Source organism: Mastigoproctus giganteus, chromosome 10 (assembly GCF_048544385.1).
Source record: "Mastigoproctus giganteus isolate SK-2022 chromosome 10, ASM4854438v1, whole genome shotgun sequence".
Lineage (NCBI taxonomy): Eukaryota > Metazoa > Arthropoda > Arachnida > Uropygi > Thelyphonidae > Mastigoproctus > Mastigoproctus giganteus.
The window spans coordinates 98,198,971-98,212,783 of record NC_143584.1 but is presented as its reverse complement, the minus strand read 5'-3'; the positions used below and the strand labels follow the sequence as shown (position 1 = coordinate 98,212,783).

The 13,813-nt window shown below is 38.6% G+C and overlaps 1 protein-coding gene across 1 annotated transcript in view; it reads right to left on the bottom strand.

The window, feature by feature from the left end:
- Nadsyn (NAD synthetase) overlaps nt 1-13,813 on the bottom strand; it is a 370,732-nt gene that overhangs the window by 111,211 nt on the left and 245,708 nt on the right. The gene's annotated exons all lie outside the window — the stretch shown is intronic.

Below are 13,813 nucleotides of genomic sequence, written 5' to 3'. Positions count from 1 at the left end.
CATTGACTGCCAAGCTAGTAGAAAAAAAATTCTCCAGGGGCCAAAAAATATTTAGCAAATAATTTGATTAGTAATTCTAAAATAAATATTGTAATGTCAGTGTTGTCGTTTTTTTCACTTAAAATATAAAAAAAAAAAAAAAAAAAGAGTTTTTTATGTCACATATATGTGGCCACATATGTTGGTTACTTTATTTATTGAGAAGCCATGTCGGCCACATGTGTGATGCTATTATGCATACATATAAAGGTCGTTTGTGATTAGTTTATTGCACGCATGGCGAGCACTGCAATAAAACTAATTACGATAAAATAAACTCTCAAACATCCCAATAAGTTTGTCCGTATTGTTAAGAGATTTTGTGAAAACAAGTTCGTTAGCATGCTGTATTATCCATCATATTGTGTTGTTTTTTTCTGCAAGTTTGTATAAGTGTGTTGTAAAAAAAAAAAAATCTGAAAAGGAATGGCTAAAAGAAAATTATGAAGATAAGCAGAACTGAGAGAAATTGCTGGAATTTGCAATTAAGCAGAGTTAAACGTCTCACAGATACACCGCTGCCGAGTTTTTCAGAAGTTCAACTTTATCTGTTATGGATAATGTACGGTGTTTACACTTTACACCACGAGAGGCACTTCCTTTATGTAATGGAACCATGGCTGGGGCTAAATGTGAGCAGGTTATAATAATAAATGCAGAAAAACAAGTGGGAATGGCTTGCCAGTGTTTACGAGTTCGTGCCAACAGCTGATGCTGCAACCAATGCCACCAAAACAGTAGCGGCAGGTCGGTGTGCTGACCCGGGAAATTTGAAATTACGTTTGCGGAAATTATGTCCGAATTAGCGGTGGAACCAGATTACCGGTGGCCGGATTAGTGATGGTCGACCTGTATAATAAAATTAAAATATCAGTTTCTCTCAGTCACTTCATAAATCGATTTTATTAATCACTCAAAATTGATCTTAGCCACAAAAATATGTAATGATGATTCCAGTGCAATGAATTAATGGTAATGAAAAAACCATGCAAAAACCCTGAAATGCTGATTCATTCAGCCCCTATCATAAAGCTTCAACATGTGGAGACATTATAAGAGTACAATTGGTTGAGACACAAGGTGTTTCAGCTAATTATACTCTATAACAAAAGGTCTGGAAACATTTGGTCATGTTTTTAAAGAAACATTTGGTTATTTTATGCAGTTATCTATCTCTCTGTATAAAATGAACAGATGCTGGCAAACAGTGACATCCACATTTACTGCATTAAGGAAGAATTTCTCAAATTTTGGTATGTGCTACAAATAGGTTAAGCAATTAGTAAAAAAAAAAAAATCCTTGTACAGTCTCCCTTTTGCTGATCTCACCATGTGATCTTCTTTAGACCCTTCAGTATTCCAAAAAAAAAATCTTACTGATTGCCTTGTACAGTGGAACTATGATCTCTCTCTCTCTCTCTCTCTCTACAGGATATTGTTCGATAAATCATCAACAGGACACCAGGGTCTTTCCCAGCTGCCTGTTTACACTGCTCAGAAAACTACGTACCTACCCATATGGTAACTCCCAGCAACCTTTCCTCCTCGTCTACAGTTTTTATTTCAAACCCACTAAGGGTATAATTTATTTGGGGGGGAAGGGTTGCTTTTCCCCAAGTGTAAGACCTTGCATTTAGCAGTATTAAAACATCTCTGCCATTTCTCTGACCATATCTGAAGTCTGTTCATATCATCTGGAAGGAGCACTGCTTGGCAATGATCACTAACACCTCTCCTAACCTTTACATTGTCTGCACATTTTGACATAACACCCTTTATCCCTTCAATAATGTTATTAATGAAAATCAGGAACAGCAGTCCAAGAACTGATCCTTGTGGTAACCCACTTCTGACATTACACCAATCTGAAGAATATCCATTAATCACAATCCCTTGCCTTCTGCCCTGTGGCCACTGCGCAATCCATCTTAGAATCTTTCCAGTAATCCCAACATGTTCCAGCTTAAACAGTATCATCTCATGAGGGACTGAGTCAAATGCCTTCCTAAAATACAAATAAACTATATGGAAATTGTTCCCTATGTCAAGCTCATGAGTGATTGTGTCAAAATAGCTTACCAGGTTAGTAAAACATAATTTTCACTTAATAAAACCATGTTGTGTGTCCACCAGTTGTTGTTATTTGGTTTTTTTTAGGAGCATTAGCAACTAAGGCCATATTGCTCCGGGTATATGCGGTGGTCATTCCCTGACCTTTCCGCATCCGCCGTATTTGGTGGCTCACGGGCTCGAACCCGGTCTAATCCAGAAGCGTGTGCTACATACTGCTGCTCCTGCCCACCTGGCTATGGAGGCACCTGTGTCCACCAGAATGCTATTTCTATCTATATGTCCCTGAATTGCACTCTTGATCATTGAGTCTAAGATTTTCCCTATCGCTGAAGTCAAACTAACCAGTCTATAGTTACTGACTTCACTCTTGACACACCTTTACATACTGGCAATATGATGGCTTCTCCAATCAAAGGAATCTCCCCCCCGAGTCTAAAGATGCCCTCATAATTAACCTCAATGGTTCTATACATTTTCTGGATGTCTCCCTCAAAACTATCAGGCATATGCCATCAACTCCGGGAGCCTTACTTGTCTTTAGGCTTGAAAGTTTTTCTAATAAACAGTCATCTTAAATTCGAAATCTCTAATTTCAGATGGCTCAGCCTCATTTGCACAGCCTCTCCTCAGCATAAAGAGTCTCATCAGTAAAGACTGATGCAAAGTACCTTTATACAGGAGGTAATCATTTAATTTGGGGATTGATGCAAGATTTTATCTTTACCACACGAGCTTTCCATAACAAATGGTACAAGCGCTCTCCCTGATCGCTACTGAGCAGACTCTTTGTGTGCATGCCAGTACTTGTCGAGCTAGTGTTACATGAAGAGAGTTTTTTTTGCCCACATGATACTGACGATTGTTTTGAAGCAAGTATCATATCGGACATACAGATCGAACAGCAATATGTGATTCGTTATCGTGTCGGGCTTAAATGCATCAAAACAGTTAAAGAGATGAATGAAGTGTATGGTAATGAGTGTCTTGGTAGGGCGGCCACATTACAGTGTGACCAAACTTTCCGGTGTGAAGTGGTTTCTCCATCGAGACAATGCCAGGCCCCATACAGCTAATATTGTGCAGGCAGTGATCACTGCCACAGGTACCAAGGTTCTACCCCATTCCCCCTTATTCCTGAACTTAGCCCAGTGTGATTTATTCCTGTTTCCACAACTGAAGAAAGCTTTGAAAGGCAAGCATTTCATATCCAACACAATGATACTCTCGGGGCCACAATGGAATCAATTTGCAGTCTTTCAAAAAATAGCTTGCAAGAAGTATTTAATGGGTGGGTAACGATGGCAAAAGTGTGTAAAGTTCAAGGAAGAGTATTCCGAGAAGGAGAAATCCACAGATGATGACAATTAAGATAAGATCTTGCAACAGTCCACAAATTAAATGTCACTCCTAGTACCTGTTTAATTCAAAATTAAATCGGTAAATTTATATTTACCTTTCTAAATATGCTCTTGAATACAATATTCAAGATTACAATAACACAGTTAATCTAATTCAAGGCCAGAAAAATTGTAATACTTGTTATACTGGCAAATCAGTAAAACACAGATTCACCACAATATGAAATACCAGAGCTTTGCATCACCAAGTTAGATTTTGCATAAATTATTGCAGCACTGAACTCACTCAGAATGCACATTTATTTCTCCATAAAACCTCCAGTGACAAAGTGAGGATCGTAATAAAACTTCATTCGAATTACAAATTACCTACATAAAAAGTCTTTGCTACTGAATTGTTTTGTCAGAATTCACAATTTAATATACTAATTTTCAAGCTGCCTGTCAATTTTTCCCAAATACAGTGGACTCTCGATTTTCCGGGATAGATGGTAAAAAAATATTCCTGGATAATCGACTTCCCGGTTAATCCAAAAGTACAGTAAGTCACCGACATACGTAAGAGATACGTTCCAGGACTTCTTACGCAATTCGAGATTTGCGAAACTCGGAATAACTAATAAAATATTGCTACTCTATCCCTGATATGCCTAAATTACAAAAACCACATAATATCCTCAGGAGAATGAAGAAAAATAGTTATATATTTTTAATAAGTTCAATTAAAAACTTTATCTGGGCACAGGGGTTAAGTAGCCGGAGTGCCACATAAGAAAAGAAAACATAAAAGGAAGAAAAAACGCATGTACAGTACTGTAAAAACTGGTATGTATTTCGTAGCCTTGGTTATTGTTATAGTTTACCTTCGTTGGTGCTGACTGCTTCCCATATTCTGTCTTTCTCCTTTATTGTGTTTGCCATTGTTACTGGCAAATCTGAATTCCGTGCGATACTTGTTAATGTTTGGCCATTTTCATACATCCTTATTATTTTAATTTTCTGATCCAAATCGATCACTTTCCTTTTCTTGATAGACTTACTAGTACCACTGTCACTTATTCTCTTAGTCGGCAATGATAATGCTCGAAACGAAATTTTCTGAAAAGAACTTCACAGGGTTAAGGCTCACTATTATCACTCCACGCGAGTTCACATTTTACTAAAGCACATTTCTGGAGGTCACTGCCATAAAACAATAAAAACAATTTGCACTTTCTGGGTTACTGAGTTTTTCTGTTAGTGCAATTAATTATAAACGGGTAGTAAACTCGATCTTATTGTATTTACATTAATACCAATAGTTGGAATTCTGTGAGTTGTTACATTATGGCGAAATATGTGTCCCCTTCACTTGAAATCTTCAGTCATATAAAAAAATTATAAATAACGTAATGTAAGTCCGAAGCTACGTAAGTTGGGGACTTGCTGTATTGAAAAATGTTCAGCAACCTATGTAAAAAGTATGGCGATAGATAAAGAACTTACCATGCACTACTCGCATGTCCAATATGATGCTTCCCTTTATTTTTTACAATGTGCGTATGGTTTGGTCACCAACATTATAATGGTTCTTTAAAGATTTAATGGATGCACCATTTTCAAACTTTTGAATAATTTCAAGTTTTTGTTTAAATGAAAGCACAACTCTTGCATTTGCATTTCATTTTCGCGATTTCTAAGCAAAAAAAAAAAGTTACTATAAAAAAAAAAATTTCCGACATCCCTGACATGCATAACGAAACAAAATTTGTCCTTTTGTGGTGCGATAGAACATAACAATCGACACGACACGCTAAAACAAACTAAACACTGGTCTCTCTTTTTTTTTGAGTGGTGGGATGAAGACAGCGGGGGTTGCAAGATAATAACACTAATCTCCTAATGATGACTTATAATGCCGCTTCTTGACGACTTGCAAAACATCTGTTTATACCTATTCTATTTATTACTTGAATTTTATGATTGTCTCAGTTAATCTGATCCCAGTAAATCGAAAGTCTGCTGTATATGAATAATATTAAATTTCTGACTCATGGACCTCATTTGCATTATGTGAACTAGATTCACTTTTATAACACACACACACACACACACACACACACACACACACACACACACACACACACACACACACACACACACACACACACATATATTCAAACCATATGGAAATCACTAGCATTAATTAATTTACAGTTGGGAGGTAAGTTTTAGAAAATAAGCTATGCTAATTCATATAATTGTCATAAAATCCTGAAACTAAAAGTTAATGCTATAAATTAGTTCTTACAGATCTAAATTAAATCTTAACTTAATTCATTTTTGGACCAGTTGTAGTGAATATTCATTACTGAAACAGAGGACCTGCATATTGTTGCTTTTCCATTCAGTCTTAATGGTTGGCCCCATGAAAAAGTCATTTGGGCTGTAGGTAAATAACATTATTTTTTATTTATTTATTTATTTATTTTTGTTAGTTGTTAGCGCATCGGCTTCTGTGGCCATAATGCACCTCCCAAGGTTTTTGCACTACTCTGATCCAAGCCCGAGACCTTTGGGTTGCCAGGCAGGCACTTTACCCACCCGGCTAGCCCGGTGAGCAAAAACAACATTATATCTCCAAGTCATGGTTCAAGAAGCAATAAAGGAGTAACAACAAACTAAAGAAAATGAAAACTGCCTGAACCAATAAAGAAAACAACAAAATGCATGTCCACTGGGGTTCCTACTAAACATATACAAGTTCCAGGTTTCTAATTTCTTCTGCTATTATGCTGTCAATATTAAAAAAGCAGCAATTGAAATCATTAGAAAAAAAAAAAAAAAAGACACCACAAAACTGTCAGAGTTACTTTATATATTATCTTTAAAATTAAATAAATGAGTTGCTTGCCTTCAAAACAGATTTTTTTTTTTTCGAACAATAATTACATTCATTGCATTTCAACTTTAAACTTTAACATGGTGTAATATCACATAGCTTGGTTGGGGGGTTAGCAATTGTCACTTTTTATACCTTCTGAATAGTGTCTTGAGTGTTATATGTGTTGCTTTTTTTTTGTCCATTTTATATTATTGTTCACTTTGTGTAAGCTGAGTGGGCCTGCAAGGCAATGTGATATCACTTACCTTACTTTGAATTTTTTTGGTAAAAAAACAATAAGGTTATAGTGCGCCATGAAAAAGTCAAAATTAAAGATAGATGAGATTGGTAACCTTTAAAAAGGTTACCTCGTTAAAAGTGCAAATATATATAGATACCTGTCAATAAACAAAAATCAGTATAAGAGTAAAAATAAATAGCATATTTCATATGAGTGTATACATATTAATTGATTTTACAAATTTAAAAACGGCTGACACATTGTCATTGTCCTTTAAAATCTGACCGAGTGTATATGACTCAGTCAGCTGAGCAAAGTGGTAAAATGAGCATTTTTAAAAGTGCTACAATTAGGTAAAATATATTGAACGGATAAAATAGTGTTGCATTGCTCACACAGAGAAGGGTCATTAGCCCTCAGCAAAAAGGAGTGTGTCAGATGACAGTGACCTATGCAGAGCCGAGCAAGAACAACTTCCTCTTTACGATCCCTGTGTAGACTCGACTGCCAAAGATGGATCACGGGCTTAATCCGATATAGTTTGTTTGTAACCAGGCAATGCCACAATTCTTGCCACTGAGAATGTAAGTTACTACGGATTACTTGCCTGTAGTCTGTAGGGGGTACTAACAGGTCAAGATTATTCGTCAGGGCTGCCGATTTGGCTGCAATGTCAGCCAAATCGTTTCCTCTAATCCCAGTGTGACTGGGGATCCAGCAGAAACAGATATCGAGTTCATCTGCATAGAGGGTGTATATTATCTGCTGAATTCGAGATAGTGTGTGACAATCGCTAAATGTGCCATATATAATACACCACTGGTATCGGTGATTTCTTATGTGATCTAAAGCTAACTCTATAGCATGCAGTTCTGCAGTATATATGCTACATTCAAGGAGTATCTGCTCTGATATAGTATTAGCTGGCAAAACAGCAGCAGATCTCATATATAATTCTGACTTCAAACTGTCTGTGTCAACTGGCAAGAAGTCAGAATGTTCTGCACGGTGTTGTGAATAGAGCTGAAGGTAGACAGAAGGACGGAGTATTAGACTTCATCACACCCTTGAGTGAGAAGTCACATGATGGTATCTGAGCATACCAGGGCGGAAGGGACTGCCTTGGTGATTGAGCAACTTTGTCTACCGTGATGCTAAGCTCATTGAGTAGCTCTTGAACATGAATGCCAAATGGACGATTGGCAGTCTGACGTGTGTTATAAAGATTTTCCCATCGTGGCTCAAAAACTGATGTCCATGTGGGATGATCTGCCAGGGATTTCAACTTGAAGGCATATTGTATAGAAAACTGCATTTGTCGAAGTGACAAGGATGGTTCATTTGCTTTGATATATAGACTTTGGACAGGTGATGTTCTAAATGAACCAATAGCAATATGAATAGCCAGACGGTGGATGGGGTCAATCCACAATGAAGTGCACTATTTCTGGCGGACACATATACCTGAGACCCATAATCTAATTTTGAGCATACTAGTACATGGTACAGACAGATTACAGTGCATCTGTCTGCACCCCAAGATGTAGAAGAGAAAGAGAGCGAAGCTGAGTGCGTAGCTGACGAATGTCAGCTTTTTTGTCAAATATGAGTCCTAAGAATTTCGTCTCTGCTACTATTGGAATGGTGCTTTGTCCAAGTTACAATTCAGGCTCAGTTTTTACAACTCAGTTTTTTTAACTGTTATGAGATCCTGGCTAACACTATATATATATATATTGATCTATATATATATTCATCCAGTCTGAAAACCAGTCTGATATAAGTAATGTCTGTCTTGTTGAAAATAGTTTACAAACAAAGCAATATATGCAACCTTGGAATAGGCTAGCCAGGATCTCATAACAGTTTGACCATTTTTTAATTTTTATTCAAAATATCTGTTTCAGAAGCTTTTCTTTTGTCCATTGCATGTTCCGTTTGATTCTCTGTAAAGATTACTGGGATCAAGATTTTTAAAAAACAAACTTTCTTTCATTAAACAGTGCTGAATATTGCTCATCATAAACTGGCTATAATGAATGATCATGGTACTTATTCAAGTTAACGAATTCATCAAAGTGAAGCTGCTGCTGATCTTCATGCATGCTCTGTTGACAGCACAAATTGTGTTTTTCTTTACTATTACTTTCATCTTCCTTCTGCTTTTTTGATTTCTGTTTGGGAGTGTCCTGATTCCCATACTCTTCTTTATCTCTTCTGTTGTCATTCTCATTATTTATATTTTCTTGGCTATCACAGTTTTTTTCTTATCTTCATGATTTTGACCATCAGAGTTTTTAGTTTTCATTGTGATATAATAAGAGAGTTTTTGATATTTTGAAGCTTTCAGTTTATGTAAAGGCTTCCACTAGAATACTTCCTTCCCATCTTATTTGAATTTTGGTATGATCAATAATTCAGAAAAAAATATAAAAAATTAATCTGAAATTAAGGCATACACAGGGGCAATTCAAATGCATTTTAAAATTGCCACTACATTGTATTAAGCTACATAATTGTGTAATCAAATTACTCTTATACTACATACATTAAATTGTTGATGAATATGTGTAGGAATTTTATCACTGGAACAAGTTTCTTCAAGCTGTTTCGCTGAGTCGGTGGAAATTTTGAGTGCCATTTCATCTGGAACTGCCAGATGAAATGGCACTCAAACTCAACTGTCAGGACAAGATGCGTCAGATATGCTAATATGCAATCTGATGCATAAAACATGCGGCTTCATACACAGACATACCTGCAGTTTGTAGTAATGCTACAGGTTTATGCCCTATAAACACAGGAATTCTGTTAAATTCTATTTCATATGATTCCCATCAAAAAAGAAAATTAAAATGTATGGTCCATTTATAATTGTATACTCTGCATTATCAAGTATATTTCGGACAGGAGAGAAATTCCATTTTGACTAGGTATCGATGAGAACCGAATCTTCCACTTAACAATTTTACACATCTGATGACTGGAAGAATTTTCCACAGACTAGCTTCCGGCTCCATGCATTTCAAACCTTGTTTCTCCTCCACTATTCACAAACTTCCAGTGCTGAGCACAATAGGATAGGTTCATATTGTGATATGACCACTAGCCTGCACTTTCGTATCACAACGCCAAGTGAGTTGCCATAGTGGGTTGTTGTTATTATTTTTGGCGCAAGGGCTGCTTAGACCATATTGCGCATATCAGTGATATGAAAGTTATCAATGGTGACTGTTATGGAAACAGTCAGAGACGATTATATAATAATTTTATTCGTTTAAGAAAACAGAATAACTCTAAGGGATTAGCATCGTTGCCTATGATATGAGAGAGTTTTAGAGGTTCTTTTAGATTTGGAAGGAAGCTGAATGAGCATTGCCAAGCATGTTTGTACAGAGTGCATTCAACAAGAATGTGCTTCATTGTGAGCTGACAGCTGCTTTGATTTGATTTGATTTTGATTTTTGTGGCGCAAAAACAGCAAGGTTATAGTGCGCCATGGAAAGATTAAAATTCAAAAAAAGATTAGACTGGTTTCTTTTAAAAAGGTTACTTCGTCTAAAGTTGCATATATATATATATACAGACATATCAATACATAAAATCAGTACAATGATAAAAGCAAATTGTATATTTCATATGAGTATATACATATTGATCGATTTTAAAAATTTAAAAACTGCTGACACATTGTCGTTGTCATTTAAAATCTGACTGAGTGTATATGGCTCAGTCAGATGGGTAAAAGCAGTAAAACGAGAATTTATAAAACTGGTACAATCACATAAAATGTGTTGGACGGATAAAACGGTGTCGCATTGCTCGCACATAGGAGGGTCATCAGCCCTCAGCAAAAAGGAGTGTGTCAAATGACAGTGTCCTATGCGGAGCCGAGTAAGAACAACTTCCTCTTTGCGATCCCTGCGTAAGCCGGACCGCCAAGGATGGATCACAGGCTTAATTCGACATAGTTTGTTTGTAGTAATCAGTCGATGCCACGAATCTTGCCACTGAGATTGTAGGTTACTACGGATCACTTGCCTGTAGTCTGTATAGGGGACTAACAGGTCAAGATTATCCGTCAGGGCTGCCGATTTGGCTGCAATGTCAGCCAAATCATTTCCTCTAATCCCGATGTGACTGGGGATCCAGCAGAAGCGGATATCGAATCCACTTGTATATTATCTGCTGAATTCGGGACAGGGTTGGATGATTAGTGTGTGACATCGCTGATAAAGCCTGTAGTGCACTCACTGAATCGGCATATATAATACACCGTTGGTAACGATGTTTTCTTATGTGATCTAGAGCTAACTCTATAGCATGCAGCTCTGCAGTGTAAATGCTGCAGTCAAGGGGCCAAATAATACCATATCTGCCATAGCAGCCAAATAATACCATATCTGCTCTGATATGGTATTATTTGGAAAGACAGCAGCAGATCCCACATACGATTCTGACTTCGAGCCGTCTGTGTAAACTGGCAAGAAGTCAGAATGTTCTGCACGGTGTTGTGAATAGAGCTGAAGGTAGACAGAAGACGGAGTATTAGACTTCGTCGCAGCCTTGAGCGAGAAGTCACATGCTGGTGTGTGTGCATTCCACCCTGGCATGCACACACACATGCTGGTGTGTGTGCATGCCAGGGTGGAAGGGGCTCCTTTGGTGATCGAGCAACCTTGTCTACTGAGATGTTAAGCTCATTGAGTAGCTCTTGAACACGAATGCCGAAAGGGCGATTGGCGGTCCGTCGTGTGTTATAGAGATTTTCCCATCGTGGCTCGAAGACGGATGTCCACGTGGGATGGTCCGGCAGGGACTTCAGCTTGAAAGCATATTGTAGAGACAACTGCATTCGTCGAAGCGACAAGGATGGTTCATTTGCTTCGACATACAGACTTTGGACAGGTGATGTTCTGAATACACCAGTAGCAATACGAATGGCTTGATGATGGATGGGGTCAAGCCAACGAACAGCGCTATTTCTGGCAGATGCATATACCTGAGACCCATAATCTAATTTTGAGCATACAAGTGCACGGCATAGACGAAGGAGAGTGCATCGGTCTGCATCCCAAGAGGTAGAAGAGAGAGAGCGGAGAATGTTAAGCCCTCTCGTGCACTTTGTGCGTAGCTGACGAATGTGTTGGACAAATGTCAGCTTTTTGTCAAAAATGAGTCCCAGGAATTTCGCCTCTGATACAACTGGAATGGTGCTTTGTCCAAGTCGTAATTCAGGCTCAAGGTGGAGGTTACGTTTGCGACAAAAATGTACACAAACGGTCTTCTCCGGTGAGAACTTGAAACCATTGGCCGTGGCCCAGGAGTTAAGACGGTCAATAGCTTGTTGCAGTTGTCTCTCAATAACCCTCATATTGCACGATTGAGAGAATATGCTGAAGTCATCGACGTAGAGTGCACTGTTTATAGTTGGAGGAAGTTGTTCAGAAATAGAATTTATTTTAATGGCAAAAAGCGTGACACTTAAGACAGATCCTTGTGGTACCCCCTCCTCTTGGCAAAAGGGCCGCAAAAGGGAGGATCCTACACGAACTTGGAAATAACGGCAGGATAAAAAATTTTTAATAAAAATGGGAAGGTGGCCTCTTAGACCGAGGTTGTAAAGGTCTTTTAAAATACCAAATCTCCAAGTTGTGTCGTACGCTTTTTCCATGTCAAAGAAGATGGACACCAAATGTTCTCTTTTTAGGAAAGCATCTCGGATAGATGTTTCCAGTCTAATTAAGTGGTCCAGTGTGGACCTGTTTCTTTGGAAGCCGCACTGAAAGCGGGAGAGAAGGTCGTTCGATTCTAAATACCATAAGAGACGAGCATTGACCATTCTCTCCAATATTTTGCACAGACAGCTGGTCAGAGCAATGGGACGATAGTTTTTTGGACATATAGGATCCTTTCCTGGCTTAGCAAAAGCAAGAATAGTTGCCTTGCGGCAGGTATCCGAAAAATGCTCTTCAAGGAAGATTCTGTTGTACAGGAAGAGCACACGGTCCATGGATTCTGGTGAAAGATGTTTGATCATTTCATAATGGATGTTGTCTGGTCCAGCAGCTGTAGCCTTTGTACGGGCGAGTGCTGTTTTCAGCTCATTGATATTAAATGGCCCATTGTATGGGTGGGAACCCTTCGATGTGAATTTAAGGGCCTGTTTTTCAATGTTGCGCTTTAAGACCAGAAACTCTGGGGAGTAAGATGATGTTGAAGAGATGTTAGAAAATGTTTCCCCAAGAGCATTGGCTATTGCAGTAGAGTCTGCAATAGTACATCCATTATATTCAAGGACCGATGAGGCGTGTGCTGTGTATTTTCCCTTCATTTTCCGGATTTTTTCCCAGACCACCTTAGTGCTGGTCGTCTGGGTAATGGATGATGTGAAACGGATCCACGATTCCATTTGACTCTGACGGCAGATGTGGCGTGCTTTGGCTCGTGCACGTTTAAAGGCTAATAGGTTGACTGTGGTAGGATATCGTCGAAATATCCCCCCAAGCTTTGTTTTGAGCCTTTTTAGCTGCTGTACATTCTGGATTCCACCATGGTTTTGGAAAGGGAGGAAACCGTGTGGATGTTTTTGGAATCGCAGTTGCAGCTGCATGGACAATATTTTCTGCTATGTACGTAACTGCATCATTGATCGGCTTCTGACTGACTACAGAGTTGTCAAATTTTGCCAGGTGTTGAAAGGCACTCCAGTCGGCTTGATCAAACTTCCACCACGGTAACCTGACAGGAAGACAAGGTCTCCCAGTAATTAATGGTTATCACGGGGAAGTGATCACTTCCATACAGGTTCCCTTCTACCTCCCAGGTAAGTGACGAGAGAAGAGAAGGCGAGCTGATAGAAAGATCAATGGCAGAAAACGTATGGGTAGGCATGTGGAAAAAGGTGTTTGTTCCCACATTAAGAAGGCAGAGGTCATTGTCAATGAGCATACGGTCTATGACTCGTCCCCTTCTATTAATGCTAGCACTACCCCACAGGGTGTTATGTCCATTAAAGTCCACAAGAAGTAAGAAAGGGGGAGGCAACTGCATTACGAGATCATCAAGGTCTTTCTGGCAGATGTCAGTACCAGGTGGCAAATATATAGAGCAAACGGTTAGTAAAAACCCCACTGTTATTCGAATTGCTACTGCCTCTATGCTGGCGACTCCTCCATGAGCGGGGCCATCCCCAGTTCTATCCTTGCAAATGACAGTAACGTTGTGCATCCTGGGGTC